Source organism: Pteropus vampyrus, unplaced genomic scaffold (genome assembly GCF_000151845.1).
Source record: "Pteropus vampyrus isolate Shadow unplaced genomic scaffold, Pvam_2.0 Scaffold335, whole genome shotgun sequence".
NCBI lineage: Eukaryota > Metazoa > Chordata > Mammalia > Chiroptera > Pteropodidae > Pteropus > Pteropus vampyrus.
In genome coordinates, this window is record NW_011889116.1 from 3,877,352 (window position 1) to 3,892,756 (window position 15,405).

General features: G+C 36.1%; 2 pseudogenes; one reads left to right on the top strand and one right to left on the bottom strand.

Moving 5' to 3' along the window:
- Positions 1 to 703: 703 nt before the first annotated feature.
- On the bottom strand, positions 704 to 822 carry LOC111730798 (annotated as a pseudogene).
- Positions 823 to 12,644: 11,822 nt separating this feature from the next.
- On the top strand, positions 12,645 to 12,763 carry LOC111730794 (annotated as a pseudogene).
- Positions 12,764 to 15,405: the final 2,642 nt, after the last annotated feature.

Below are 15,405 nucleotides of genomic sequence, written 5' to 3' on the forward strand. Positions count from 1 at the left end.
GTTCCCCTGCCTCCCACCCTCTGGTAACCACTAATCAATCGTCCATGTTCATGAGTCTCTGTTTGTCCTGTTTGTTTGTTGTTTTTCGGTTTATATTCCACATATAAGTGACGTCACATGGTTTTCAAGTGTTCCTATATGGTTTATTTTGCTTAGTATGATTATCTCAAGGTCCATCCACGTTGTTGCAAATGGCAGTATTTCACCTCTTCTTATGGCTGAGTAATATTCCATTGTATATTTATACCACAGTGTCTTTATCCAATCATCTGTCATAGGATACTTCAATTGCTTCCATATCCTGGTCACCATGAATAATGCTGCTATGAACATCAGTGTACATATATATTTTCAGATATGGGTTTTCAAGACTTTTGGGTAAATACCCAGTAGAGAGATAGCTGGATCATATGGTAGATCAATTCTTAGTTTTTGAGGAACCTCCATACTGTTTTCCATAGTGGTCGTACAAATTTGCAGTCCAATGAGCAGTGTATGAGGGTTCCTTTTTTCTCCACATACTCTTCAACACATGTTATTATTTGTCCTGTTGATTATAGCTATTCTAACAGGTGTGAGATGGTATCTCATTGTAGTTTTGATTTGTGTTTCCCTAATGGCTAGTAAGTTGACCTTTTTTTTTAGGTCACCTCATAGATTGCAAGGACTTTGTCAGCTTACAATCCCTTATTTTTATTTTTTACGCCTAGAGGACCTGGTCTTCCTAGGTGGTCTCCCATCCAAGGACTAACCAGGCCTGACCCTGCTTAGCTTCTGAGATCAGACGGGATTGGGCTTGTTCAGGGTGGAATGGCCATAGACCTATTTTTTCATATGTCCGTTGGTGATTTGTATGTCTTCTTAGGAGACATGTCTGTTCAGGTCCTCAGCCCATTTTTTGATGAAATGGTTTGTTTTGTCGTTGTTGTTTTGAATTGTATGAGTTCCTTGTATGTTTTGGATATTAGGCCATTAACAGAGGCTTTGCAAATATTTTCTCCCACTTGGATGGTTATCTCCTTATCTTGTTAATGATTTCTTTTCCTGTGAAGAAGTTTTAGTTTGATGTAGTCCCATTCATTTATTTTGGCTTAAACTTCTCTTGTTTTTGAGGTCAAATTCAATATGGGTTTTCAGATATGGGTTTTCAAGACTTTGACTATTTAAGTCAAAGGTCCATGAGTATAGTTCCTATATTTTCTTCTATGCATTTTATTGTTTCAGATCTTATATTCATATCTTTAATCCATTTTGAGTTAATTCTGGTGTGTGGTGATAGACAACAGTCTAGTTTCAGTCTTTTGCGGGTGGCTTTCCAGTTTTCCTAGCACCATTTATTGAAGAGGCTTTCCTTTCTCTACTGTATGTTTTTGTGTTTTTCTTCAAAAATCATTTGCCCATATAAACATGGGTTACTTCTGAAATCTTGATTCTGTTCCACTGGTCTGTGTATCTGTTTTTCTGTCAATATCATGCCGTTTTGATTATTACCGCTTTGAAGTATAATTTGAAGTTGGGCAGAGTTATGCTTCCAGTCTCATTCTTATTCTCAGGATGGCTTTGGCAATACAGGGTCTTTTGTGCTTCCATAAAAATCTGATAATTTTTGTTCTATTTCTTTTAAAAAATGCTAATGGGATTTTAATGGTGATTGCATTAAATCTGTATGATGCTTTAGGTATAAGATCGTTTTAATTATGTTAATTCTTCCATTCCAAGAACACAAAATATCCTTCCATTTCTTTGTGTATTCTTCATTTTTTTTAATACAGTCTTACAGTTTTAATTATATAGGTCCTTCACATATTTCACTAGACTTATTCCTAAGTATTTTATTTCATTCTTTTTCTTGTAAAGGCAAAAGGAATTATTTTTTACCCTTAATTTTCAAACATTTCATTATTAGAGTATAGGAAAGCTATGGATTTTTGAAGATTGATTTTGAATCCAGAAACTTTACTATATTTGCTTATTGTTTCTAGTAGTGTTCTTGTGGAGTCTTTAGGGTTTTCTATATAGAGAATTATGTCATCCACAAATAGTGACAGTTTGACTTCGTTTCCTATTTGGATGTCTTTTATATCTTTCTCTTGCCCTATTGCATTCATAGGGACCACCAATGTTATATTGAATAACAGTGGCACTAGTGAACAGCCTTGTCTTGTTCCTGATCTTAGAGGAAATATTTTTAAGTTTCACCGTTAAGTATAATGTTGAATGGGGATTGTCATATATATGGTCTTTATTATGATAAAGTACTTTCCTTCTATATCGACTTTGTTAAGTGTTTTGGTCATAAATGGATCTTGTCAAAGGCTTTTTCTGCATCTATCAATATGATCATATGATTCTTCCTTTTTAATTTTTTATGTAGTGTATCATAATTATCAATTTGCATTTGTTGAACAATCCCTGTGCCCCTGGGATGAAGCCCATTTGATCATGGTGTATAATCTTTTTAATATGTTGCTGTATTCGTTAGCTAGTATCTCATTTAGGATTTTTTTCATCTGTGTTTATGAAAGAGATTGGTCTGTAGTTTCCTTTTCTTGCATTATTTTTAGCAGGTTTTGGTATCAGTGTAATAATGGCCTCATAAAATGAGTTTTAAGGTATTTCCTCCTCTACAATTTTTTGAAAGAGTTTGAGAATAGGTATTAGATCTTATTTGAATGTTTGGTAGAATAAACTGGTGAAACCATCTGTTCATGGACTTTTACTTTTTGGTAGGTTTTATGATCGTTTCAATTTCCATACCGCTGATCAGTCCTTTTATATTTTCCAGTTCTTCTCAATTCAGTTTAGGAAGATTGTATCTTTCTAAGTACTGGTGTATTTCTTCTAGGTTATTAAATTTGGTGTTATATGGTTTTTCGTAGTATTCATGTATGATCTTTTGCATTTCTGCGGTGTTTGTCATCATTTCTCCTCCGATATTAGTACCACTACTCCTGCTTTTCTCTGAACACCATTTGTTTGAAATATCATTTTCCACCCTTTCACTTCGAGTCTATATTTGTCTTTGGAGCTGAGATGTGTCTCCTGGAGGCAGCATATGGTTGAGTTTTGTTTTTTGATCCAAACTGCAATTATGTGCTTTTTTATTGGTGTGTTCAGTCCATTTATGTTTAGGGTGATTATTGAAAAAGAGGTTTTCCTATAGTCATTTTATCTTTTGCTTTCTGGTAGCTTGGTATTTCCATTGTTTCCTTGTCCTTGTGTGTCTATTTTATTTTTTATTTTGGTTATATTTTGTGAATTTTCACTCTGGTCTTTCTTGTTTTATGTTCAGAATCTTTGCTGTGTGGTTACCATTACAATCATGTAGAGGGTATTTATATATACATACATATATATAGACATACTAGTCCATTTTCTTCCATGTGTGCCTTATCTCATTCCCCTTTGCAAATATGGATCTTTAAATCCTCTCCTTTTCTGTTATTGTTGTCTCGATTTGTCCGTATGTATGCTGAACGTTCATTATTATTTTGCAATAGCAAAACTCTTCTTACTGTTTAACCTTATAATGTCCGTTCTTACTAAGGGTTGCACTCTTCCGCTTCTATCTGCCTGCTAGTCGCCTTACTCATAGTTATATCTTTTTTTGTCGTCATTTCATTCTAGATGAGCCAACCCCTTTCAGTATTTCCTGTAATGTAGGCCTCATAGTAAAAAAATCCCTCCATTTTTCTAAGTCTAGAATGGTCTTTATTCTTCCTTCATATCTAAAGGAGAGTTTTGCTGGGTCTATTATTCTTGGTTGGCAATTCCTTTCACTTAATAGTTTGAATATTTGTTTCCACTCCCTTTTGGCTTGTACAGGTTGTGTTGAGAGGTCCGACAATAATCTATTGGGTTTTCTTTTATAGGTTACCATCTTCTTTTTCTTGGCTGTCCTGAGAATTCTTTGTCATTGATTTTTGATAATTTTAATACAATGTGTCTTGGAGAAGGGCTTTTTGGGTTGAGATAATTGGGTTTTCTGTTGGCTTCTTGATATCCAAGCTACAGTTCATTTTTTAGATTTGGAAAATTCTCAACTATCTTTCTGAAAATGCTTTCTAATCCCTGCTCTTTTCCTCCTCTTCGAGAATGCCCATTATTCTTGTTTCCTCTCCTGATGTTATCAGCTGGTTCTTGTATTTCTCTTTCACTATTTTTTATTCTTTGGTTCCTCACTTCTTCCTTCTGATTTGTTTCTAGATTTCTATATTCAATATCACTGATCCTTTCCTCCACTTGGTCGACTCTGTTTCCCAAGCTTGCTATTTCATTTTTCAACTCTTGCAGTGTGTTCTTCATCTCTAGAAGTTCTATTTGGTTCTTTTTGAGGGTTTCAGTCTTCTTGCTAAATAACTTATTTTGCAGATCCAGTTGTTTTTTCAATTCCTGATATTGTTGCTGTGAATTATTTTGGATCTCAGTGAATTTTTCAGAAGTACCATATTGAATTCTCTGTCATTTAAGTTGCATATTTCTATGTCTTTAAGCTATTTTTTGGAGATTTTTCTCTTTTTTTTCTGAGATGCCTTGTCACCTTGTTGTTCATGGTCTTTAATGGATTATTTCTCAGTCTGGACATTAATGGAAGTGTATTCTGCTTTTTTTTTTCTTTCCAGAAAGTAGATTTATTGTATAAAGATCTCTCTTTATCATGTTGCTAAGATGACATTTTTCTTTTGTTTTCCAGTAGGTGTCATCTAAGCCTCTTGGATTCCTGCTTTTTATAAAGTCTTATTAATGCCTATTTTTTCTCATAGATGTTTAATTATGCTTGCCATCCTCAATCTCAGTCTCTGTGTTAGCAACAGTTTCCATAACTTTTGCTCAGATTTTCCTGGTGCTACACGGTGTTCGGTCTTGGAAGATATGGGGATGAGGCCCTCTGGATTGGGTGTTGAGGGATCTCACTCAACCTTGTGTTTATTACAACTGTCGCTAGTAATAATTAATTGTTGCTTCTTTGCCATTCCCTCTTCTTTGCCTTTCCTGCTTTTCTGCTGTCCCTACCTTTCTGCTTTCTGCCCTGATCCCTGGGCACTGCCTTCGGCCGCATGGAGCTCACCGCTCTCCCAGGCAGGAATGTTCAGGGAACTTGGCACAACTTCTCCCCTTCCCCTTCCTTCTACAGGAGTTCCAGCTGCAAGATGTAGCTTCTTTGTTTCTCCCAGTCTACTTCCTGACTCCCAGGATTCTGACTTGTGGTAGCTCTTATGTGCAGATCCCACTCTCAGACGTGCTTGTGTGCAGGTTGGGTGTTTTCTGTTGAGTTTTAGATGTTCATCTTATTCTTGTTTCAAGGGGAGAGAACTGGGGACATCTCTCGCTCTGCCATATTTCTGACATCAGTCTCCTGACTTTGCCTAGTTTTGAAATCAGGATAATGGTTTCCTCTTAAAAAGAGTTAGAAAGCCTTCCTTCTCTTAAAATTTATGGACTAGTTTGAGAGGAATAGGTGTTAATCCTTCTTTGAATGTTTGGTAAATTTAACTGTGAAGCCATCCTATCCAAACTTGTTTTTTGGACTTTTTATTACTGATTTGATTTTGTTGGTGGTAATCTGTCTATTCAGATTTTCTGTTTCTTCTTGACTCAGTCTTGTAAGTTTGTATGTTTCTAGAAATCTATCCATTTATTTCAGATTGTCCAATTTCTTATAATCGTTTGTAATTCTATGGAGTCTGTAGTTCTCTTTCAATTCTGATTTTATTTATGGGGATCTTCTCTCTTTTTGACGAATCTGGTTAATGGCTTATCAATTTTTTTTTTATCCTTTCAAAAACCTAGTTCTTGGTTTCATTGATATTTTGTATTGTTTTTCTAAACTCTATTTAGTTTTTTTCCACACCGATCTTTAGTAACTCCTTCTTTGTATTCACTTTGGTTTTAGTTTGCTGCTCTTTTTCTAGTTCTTTTGAGTTTAGATTATTTACTTAAGATTTTTCTTATTTCTTGAAATAGGCCTGCATTGTTATGAATATTTTGCATACGACTGCTTTTGCTGTGTCCCATAGATCCCATGGATCATTGTGTTTTCATTTTCATTTGTCTCTTGGTATCTTTTAATTTCTTCCTTGATGTCATTGTTAATATCAAGGCTTAGTAGCAAGTTGTTTAGTAGCATGTAATTTAGCCTCCATGTGTTTGTGTACTTTTCAGTATTTTTCTGTAGTTGATTTCTAGTTTTATACCATTGTGATTGGAGAAGCCATCTGATATGATTTCATCTTCTTAAATTTATTGAGACTTGTTTATTGGTCTATCATGTGGTCTATCCTGGAAAATGTGTCCATGTGCTCTTGATAAGAATGTGTATTCTGCTGCTTTAGGGTGAAACTCTCTGTAAATATCAATTAAATCCATCTGGTCTACTGTGTCATTTAAGCCTGTCATTTCCTTATTGATTTTCTGTCTGGAAGATCTGTCCATTGGTTCCAATGGGGTGTTAAAATCTCCTACTATGAGTGTGTTACTGTTGACTTCTCCCTTTATACCAGTCAATAATTGTTTTATATATGTAGGCGCTCCTATGTTGAAGTCATATATGTTTACTAGAGTTATGTCCTCTCGTTGTATTGATCCCTTTATCATTATGTAATTTTCCTCTTTGCTTCTTATTATAGCCTTTGTTTTAAAGTCTATTTTGTCTAATAAAAGTATTGCTACCACAGCTTTTCTTTCATTTCCATTTTCATGAAATATCTTTTTCCATTCCTTTATTTTCAATCTGTCTCTGTCATTTGATCTGAAGTGGGTCTCTTGTAAATTGCACATGTATGAGTCTTGTTTTCTTATTCATTCAGCTACCCTGTGTCTTTTGATTGGAGCATTTAATTCATTTACACTTAAAGTAATTGTTGATAGATATGTAGCTATTGCCATTTTATGATTTATAATTTTATCTTTTTTCCTTTATTGTGTTATATGGGCTCCACATATAAGTGAAATCATTTGGCATTTGTCTTTTTCTGTCTGACTTACTCTATTCAGCACAATACCCTCTAGGTCCACTCATGTTATTGCAATGGCAATATTTCATTCATTTTAATGGCCAAGTAATAATCTTTTTATATATGCAACAATCCTTTCTTTTCCTTTCATTCATTAACAGAAACCCTGGTAGCTTCTATATCTTGACAATTGTAAATAAGGATGCACATGTACCTTTGAAGTAGTGTTTTGAATTTCTTCAGATAAATACCCAAAGATCGTATTACTAAGTCCTTCTTTGTTTCTTGTTATAGCTTTGTTTTAAAGTCTTTTTTTTTTTTTTTTGGTATAAGTATTTCTACCTCAGTTTTTTTTGTTTATCTAATTCTATTTTCATAAAACATATTTTTCCATCCCTTTACTTTTCAGTCTTTGTGTGTCTTTTGATCTGAATTGAGTCTCTTGTAAGCATCATATGTAAGGGTCTTCTTTTCTTATCCATTCAGCCTCCCTATGTCTTTAGACCGAAGTATTGAATACATTTACATTTAAAGTAATTGTTGATAGATATTTAGTTATTGCATTTTATTACTCATACTTTTTATCTTTTTTTTATTTTTTCTTCTAGAAGTTTCTTTAACATTTATTTTGATATTAGTTTGGTGGTAATGAATTTCTTTATCTTTTTCTTACCTGAGAAGCTCTTTATCTGTCTGTCCTTAGACTTTAAAAGATAGCATTTCTGAGTAATCTTGGTTGTCGGTCCTTGCTTTTCATCATTTCAAATATTTCATGTCAATTCTTTCTGGCCTGCAAAGTGTCTGTTGAGAAATCAACTGATAGTTTTATGGGAGCTCCCTTGTAGGTAGCTGTTTTTCTCTTGGTACTTTTAAGGATCTCCCTTTACCATCAACCTTTGGCATTGTGATTATGATATGTCTTAGTGTGGGCCTCCTTGGGTTCATCTTGTTTGGGACTTTCTGGGCTTCCTGGGCTTTGATGTCTATTGCTTGCACCAGGTTCAGGAAGCTTTCTGTTATTATTTCTTCAAATAGGTTTTCAAACCCTTGCACTCGCTCTTCTCCTTCTGGCACCCCACTGATTCAAATATTGATATGCTTGATGTTATCCCAGAGGTCCCTTAAACTATCCTAATTTTTTGGATACTTTTTTCTTATTGATATTCTGATTGACTTTCTGCTAACTTATCTTCTACATTAGATAAAGCAAAGGCTTTATCTAATTTTCCATTGATCCTCTCTACTCTAGTCTTTATTTCAGTTATTGCCTTAATTTCTGACTGGCTCTTTTTATGTTTTATCTGTCTATTTTTATGTTTCCTATCTCTTTGTTGATGTTCTCACTGAGATCATTGAGCATTCTTATAACAAGTATTTTGAACTCTGCATTTGGTAGATTGCTTGTCTATATTTTGTTTAGTTCTTTTTCTGGAGCTTTGTTCTGTTCTTTCATTTGCAACATGTTTCTTTGTCTGCCCTTTTTGGCTGACTCCCTCCATTTGTTTCTATGTATTAGCTAGAGCTACTTTGTATTCCAGTCTTGGTAGAGTAACTTTATATAGTAGGCGTCCTATGGTTCCTAGTGGCACTGTCTCATTTGTCACCTGATCCAGGTGCTGTAGGTGTGTCATTTGTGTGGGTTGTTTTTGCCTTCTTGTTGTAGGTGAATCTTGGTTGCTGTTTGTAGGTCAATGGATAGAACTGACCCTCACAGGTTAATCGGTTGTGAGGGCTTGTCAGTGACTACAGTGGAGAAGCTATTGTGCAGGGGTTGACCTTACAGAGCAGGATTCACTTTAGTATGACTGTATTGTCTTCCCAGTCTGCTCTTTTGATGTGTTATCTGTGGCTGTGGTCCAGTGGTGCTCTGGCACGGTCTGAAACTGGCCACTGGATGTGCCAGACTCCTGGTCCTCCTAGGATCAGTGTTACCACAGGAGAAGTCCAGCTGTTAACAGTACTCTGCCTGGGGCTACCTGGTATAATCCACAAGCAATCTTCAGATGTCCTTTACCTGTGCTTTCCTTGGAGGTGCCTGAGAGAATCTAAGACATGAAGCAAGGCTGCCTGCTACTATTGCCAGGCTTCAGGCTGCTTAGTAAGGGGTATGGGGCTCACTGAGGCCAGATGCTACTTCTTTGGAGATTGTAAACTTTTGAGAAATTTTAGGAAAGTATGCAACATTAACCAAGACAGGACGTTTATACAAAAAAGCAACTGGCAGTGGCTTGAGTGGGCCTACAAATAGGGTAGGGTGGGGTCTCAGGGAATCACCAGGGCTGGGTGAACTGTGCTAGCTGGCTTGATAAAGAGTCAGATAAGGAGGGCACCTGTATATACATGCTGAGATGGGGGAGGGATCAACATAAGAACAATGGATTCTGCCAGTACTTTTGTCTCAGGGAAAGCAACCATTTCAGCCAATACCCTGAAGGCAGAAAATTCAGTTCCTCCCCATATGTCCCTGGTGCTTTATAAGCTACTGCCCCAGCACTGGAACTCAGAGCAAGTAAGTCTATTAATAGTAAGTTAGTGCATGGGTCCTTTAAGTGTAACACCTGGAACTCTAGCCACCCTCCATCACACTCAGCCACAGTCTCCACTGGTTTTAACAGTCAGAAGCTTGGGGACTCTTGTCCCAGCACTGCAACTCTGGGCTAGGAAGCCTGGTGTGTGGCTGGAACCCCTTGTTCCTCAGGGGGAGATCTCTGCAGCTGATATAGCCCCTAATTATTTTAAATTAAGTTTATTGCTGTAACATTGATTAATACAATGATATAATTTTCAGGTGTATATTATAATTTGACGTCTGTATATTCTATTGTGTGTTTACCACACAAGGTTCAGTTTCCTTCAGCTACCATATATTTGATCCTTTTTACCCATTTCACCCTCACCCAACCCCCCAATATATGACACTTTTTACCCCATCCATCTTCCCCCTCCTCAACCACCGCCTAACCTCTGGTAACCACTAGTCTATAGTCCATGTACATTAGTCTCTGTTTGTTCTGTTCATTTGTTGCTTTTAGGTTTATATCCCACATGTAAGTGATATCATGTGATTTTCGACTTGTTCTCTTTGCCTTATTTCTATTAGCATGATTATCTCGAGGTCCATTCATGTTGTCACAAATGGCAGTATTTTCTCACTTCTTATGGCTGAGTAATATTCCATTGTATATATGTACCACAGCTTCTTTAGCCAATCAACTATTGTAGGACACTTCGGTTGTTTCCATGTCCTGGCCACTGTGAAAAATGCTGCTATGAACATTGGTGTACAAATACCATTTCGGGTATGGGTTTTTAAGTCTTTGGGGTAAATGCCCAGTAGACAGATTGCCAGATCATATGGTAGATCAATATTTGTTTTTTTTGAGGAACTTCCATACTGTTTTCCATAGTGGCTGAACCAATTTGCAGTCCCACCAGCAGTGGATGAGGGTTCCTTTTTCTCTGCATCCTCTCCAAAATTTATTACTTGTCTTGTTGATTATAGCTATTCTAACAGGTGTGAGATGGTATCTCATAGTGGTTTTGATTGGCGTTTCCCTAATAGCTGGCGATGTTGAGCATCTTTTCTAATATTTGTTGGCCATTTGTATGTCCTCTAGGGAGAAGTGTCTGTTCAGGTCCTCTGCCCATTTTTTGATTGAATCATTTTTGTTGTCGTTATTGAGTTGTATGAGTTTTTTTGTATATTTTGGATATTAGGCCCATATCAAAGGTGTTGCTCACAAATATATTTTCCCCATTTGGATGGTTGTCTCTTTACTTTGTTGACGATTTCTTTAGCTGAGCAGAAGCTTTTTCGTTTGATGTAGTCCCATTGATTTATTTTAGCTTTTACTTCCCTTGTCATTGAGGCCAAATTCATAAAAACCTCTTTAAGTCCAAAGTCCTTGCATTTAGTTCCTATGTTTTCTTCTATGCATTTTATTGTTTCAGGTCATATATTATATTTAGGTCTTTAATCCATTTTGAGTTAATTCTGGTGTGTGGTGATAGACAACAGTCTAGTTTCCTTCTTTTTCAAGTGGCTTTCTAGTTTTCCCAGCACCATTTATTGAAGAAGCTTTCCTTTCTCCACTGTATGTTTTTGACATTTTTGTCAAAAATTATTTGCTCATATAAATATGGGTTTACTTCTGGACTCTTGCTTCTGTGCCACTGGTCCGTGTGTCTGTTTTGCTGCCAAAACCATGTCGTTTTGATTACTGCCGCTTAGTAGAATAATTTGAAGTCAGGCAGAGTAATGCCTCTAGTCTCATTCTTTATTCTCAGGATGGCTTTGGGAATTTGGGGTCTTTTGTGCTTCCATAAAAATCTGAATATTATTTTTTCTATTTCTTTAAAAAATGCCGATGAGATTTTGATGGAGATTGTATTAAATTTGTATAATGCTTTAGGTAATATGGTCATTTTAACTATGTTGATTCTTCCAATTCAAGAATGCGGAATATCTTTCCATTTCTTTGTATCTTCTTCAATTTCTTTTAATAGGGTCTTATAGTTTTCGTTATATATATATAGGTCCTTCACATGTTCCATTAAATTTATTCTGAGATATCTTCTTTTTGTTGCAATTGCAAAAAGAATTATTTTTTCTACTTCTTTTTTTGTCACTTCATTATTAGAGTATAGGAACGCTATGAATTTTTGAACATTGATTTTGTATCCAGAAACTTTACTGTATTTGCTTATTGTTTGTAGTGTTCTTGTGGAGTCTTTAGGGTTTTCTATGTAGAAAATCATGTCATCCGCATGCGATAGTTTGACTTCTTCATTTCCTATTTGGATGCCTTTTATATCTTTCTCTTGTCTGATTGTACTTGCTAGGACCTCCAATGTTATATTAAATAACAGTGGCAATAGTTATCCCCAAATTTTTAACCACTACACATGCATATGGGGAACATAGCCTGTTCTGCATCTCTGCCCCTCTTACCAGTCTTGATGTGTCTTTTTCTCTATGTCCTTAGTTATAGGATTTCTGTTCAGCTAGACTTCAGGAGATTCTTAATGATGTTTGTTTTGTAGTTTAGTTATAATTTTGATGTGGTCATGAGGAAAGACAAGTCCATCATTTCTCAACCCTGTTGTCATGCCCAGAAGTCAATACACTCTTAATAATAATCTTAATATGATAATTTTCTTTGTAGTTGGCAATTTGAGAAGTCTTTATGTAGGAAGGGACATTTACTATATATTTAATGTCAGAAGGGAGTTTTCCAGTCAGGGATGAGAGGACATTCCATACAGTTAAGACTTAACATGAATTTGCCTGGTATGTTCAGGAAAAAGCAAGAAGTTTGATGATTTGTGGAGTTACCTGATGCTTAAAAGGTGATCAATTTATTTTTTTTAATTGTGGTAATAAATAGTATTTATTATTGTAATAATATTTAATTGAAAATTTCAGGGGCATTATGTCCATTCATATTGTTTTACAACCATCATCATCAACAGATTTTTTTTTAATGGATGAATGAATGCAATGAGATTGTAAATGGCCTTGTAAGACATGCTAAGGAGTATGTCCTATATTCTGTAGTTAATGGAAAAATATTTAAAGGTGATGGGCATAAAAGAATAAAAAGGAATCAAAATATATTTGTGAGACAATATTTACAGCAGTGATTTTTCAACTCTGACTACACGTTAGAAATTTTTTAAAAATCATATCCAGTCTACTGCCATGCCACCCTGAACAAGCCCAATCCCATCTGATCTCGGAAGCTAAGCAGGATCAGTCCTGGTTAGTACTTGGATGGGAGACCACCTAGGTAGACCAGGTCCTGTAGGCATGAAAAATAAAAAATAAGGGATTGTAAGCTGACAAGTTCCTTGCAATCTGTGAGGTCTACCAAGGGTTGCCTCGCCTAAAAAAAAAATCATATCTATACCTGGGTCTCAATCCACACATACACAAAAAATCAGAATCTTTGGAGAAAAGAACTTACATAAGTATACACAAAAAACTTTCTAAATGATTCCATTGTACAGGTAAGGCTGAGAACAGCCTCTGTTCTAGAGCAGAGACTCTGCTCAAAGTCAAAGTGTGGTCCTCATCTTAGACCTACTGAATTAGAACCTCTGAAACTTGGGTCTAGCATTCTGTGCTTTAATGAGAATTTCAGGTGGTGTATGTTGAAATTTGAGTTTCATTGAACTATAGGAATTGTAGGAACTGTGGTTTTATTTTAAGGAATAGACAGTGAGTGACACAGAAATGGCCAAAATAATGCCTAGGTTGTACAGTTTTAAGTATAATCAACTGGAAAATGGAAAGATTATTATTCTGGGTAAGAAACAAGGGAAATGGGTGTCATAAAAGATCAGAGTTAAGACATTCTTGGAAAGAAAAGTAAAATTTATCAATAACCAATTTATTTGATGGGTTCCAGTCAAGACGGTGGAGTAGATAGCCGAGAGGGTGGGATTGATCCTAAGTTAAGGTGGGGTAGAGGTGCTCCCTTCCTCCAATGAGTGCATTATAATTTCAATTAAATTACATAACAATCGGTACACTTTAGAAAAACATGGCAGAGTGAGAGACATCTCCAGATCTTTCCCTTTGAAACGACAATAAGTTGAGCATCTAAAACTCAAAAAGAAAAAAAAAAAAACACCCAAAGTGCACACTTTCCCATCTGAGTGTGAGATCTGCGCATAAGAGCTACGACAGGTCAGAACCCTGGGTGTCGGACGGTGGACTGGGAGAAATAAAGAACCTGCCTCTCACAGCCCCTGGAGTTTCTTGCAGGAGGAGAGAGAGGGGAGAAGGTTTGGTGATTTCCAGAAAAGCCCTGCCTAGGAGGGCTGTAAGTTCCACGCAGCCAGCAGCTGGGCCCAGTCATCAGGGCAGAGAGCAGAGAAGCGAGACTGGACTGCAGATAAACAACAGTTGATTTTTACCAGCTGCAGCTGCAAAATCGAGGCTGAACCTCAGCCCCCAACTCCCAATGCAGATGGCCCCTTCCTCCATACTTTCCGAGACCAATCACGACAGAGCCCCAAGAGAATCTGAGTAAACACAGCTGAGACTGTCACTAACACTGACAAGGACTGAAACTGAGGATAGCAAGCGAAATAAAATATCTACGAGAAAATAAAAAAGGTACTATTAAGGCTTTGTATAAAGCAGAGATTCAAGAGACTTACACGCCTCCTACTGGAAACCAAAAGAAAAGCACCTTCCTTACAACAGGCTAAAGAGAGACCTTTATATAATAAATATTCTTTCTGGAAAAGAGCAGAATATACTTCCATTAATGCCCAGGTAGAGAAATAGTCCATTAAACACCATGAACAACCAAGGTGACAAGGTATCTCAGAAAGACAGAGAAAAACCTCCAGAAAATAAGTTTAAAGGCATAGTAATATGCAATTTAAATAACAGAGAATTCAGGAAGGTACTTCTGAAAAAAGGTCAATGAGATAGGAAACGCATCATATCAAAGATTTCAAGAATTGAAAAAACAACTAGATGAGCAGAATGAATTCTTTAGCAAGGAGATTAAAATCCTCAAAAAGAACTAAATAGACCTTCTGAAGATTAAAAAAGTAAAAACACTTCAAGAGTTGAAAAATGAAATAACAAGCTTGGGAAATAGAGTCAACCAAATGGAGAAAAAGACCAGTGATAGCAAAGATAGAAATCTAAAAATAAATGAGAAAGAAGGAGAGAGAAACAGGAGAGTGTAAAATAATGAAAGAGAAATGCAATAACGAGCTGATACAATGAGGAGAGGGAACTTAAGAATAATGGGTATTCTCAAAGGGGAGGGAAAGGATTAGAGACTAGAAAGCATTTTCAGACAAATAGTTGATGAGAATTTTCCAAAATAAGGAATAAGCTGAAACTTGGAATTCAAGAAGTCAACAAAACACCCAATTATCTCAATTCAAAAAGGCCCTCACCAAGACATATTGTAAGAAAGTTATCAAAAATCATCAACACATATGGAATTCTCAGGGCAGGAAAACTCATTAGATTATCATCAGATTTCTCAGCGCAAACCTTACAAGCCAGAAAGGAATGGAATCAAATATTTAAACTATTAAATGAAAGGAACTACCAGCTTAGATAGAATAATGTATCCAGCTAAGCTCTCCTTTAGAAATGAAGGAGAAATAAAGACTATTCCAGACATACAAAAACTGAGGGAATTCTCCACTACAAAGCCTGCACTACAGGAAATACTAAAGGGGTCACCTCGCCTAAAACAAATGACAAAAAAAAAAACATAATTAGGAGTAAAGTGACTATAAGGCAAATAGAAGCAGAGGAGTGCAACCCTTGCTAAAAACAAGGCATTGTAATCTTAATAATAAGAGATTTTCTATAGCGATATATTAATGAAATTCAGCATACATAAGGACAAATTCAGAAAACAATGACGGAAAAGGGAAGGATTCAAGGATCCAAATTCACAAAGGGGAATGG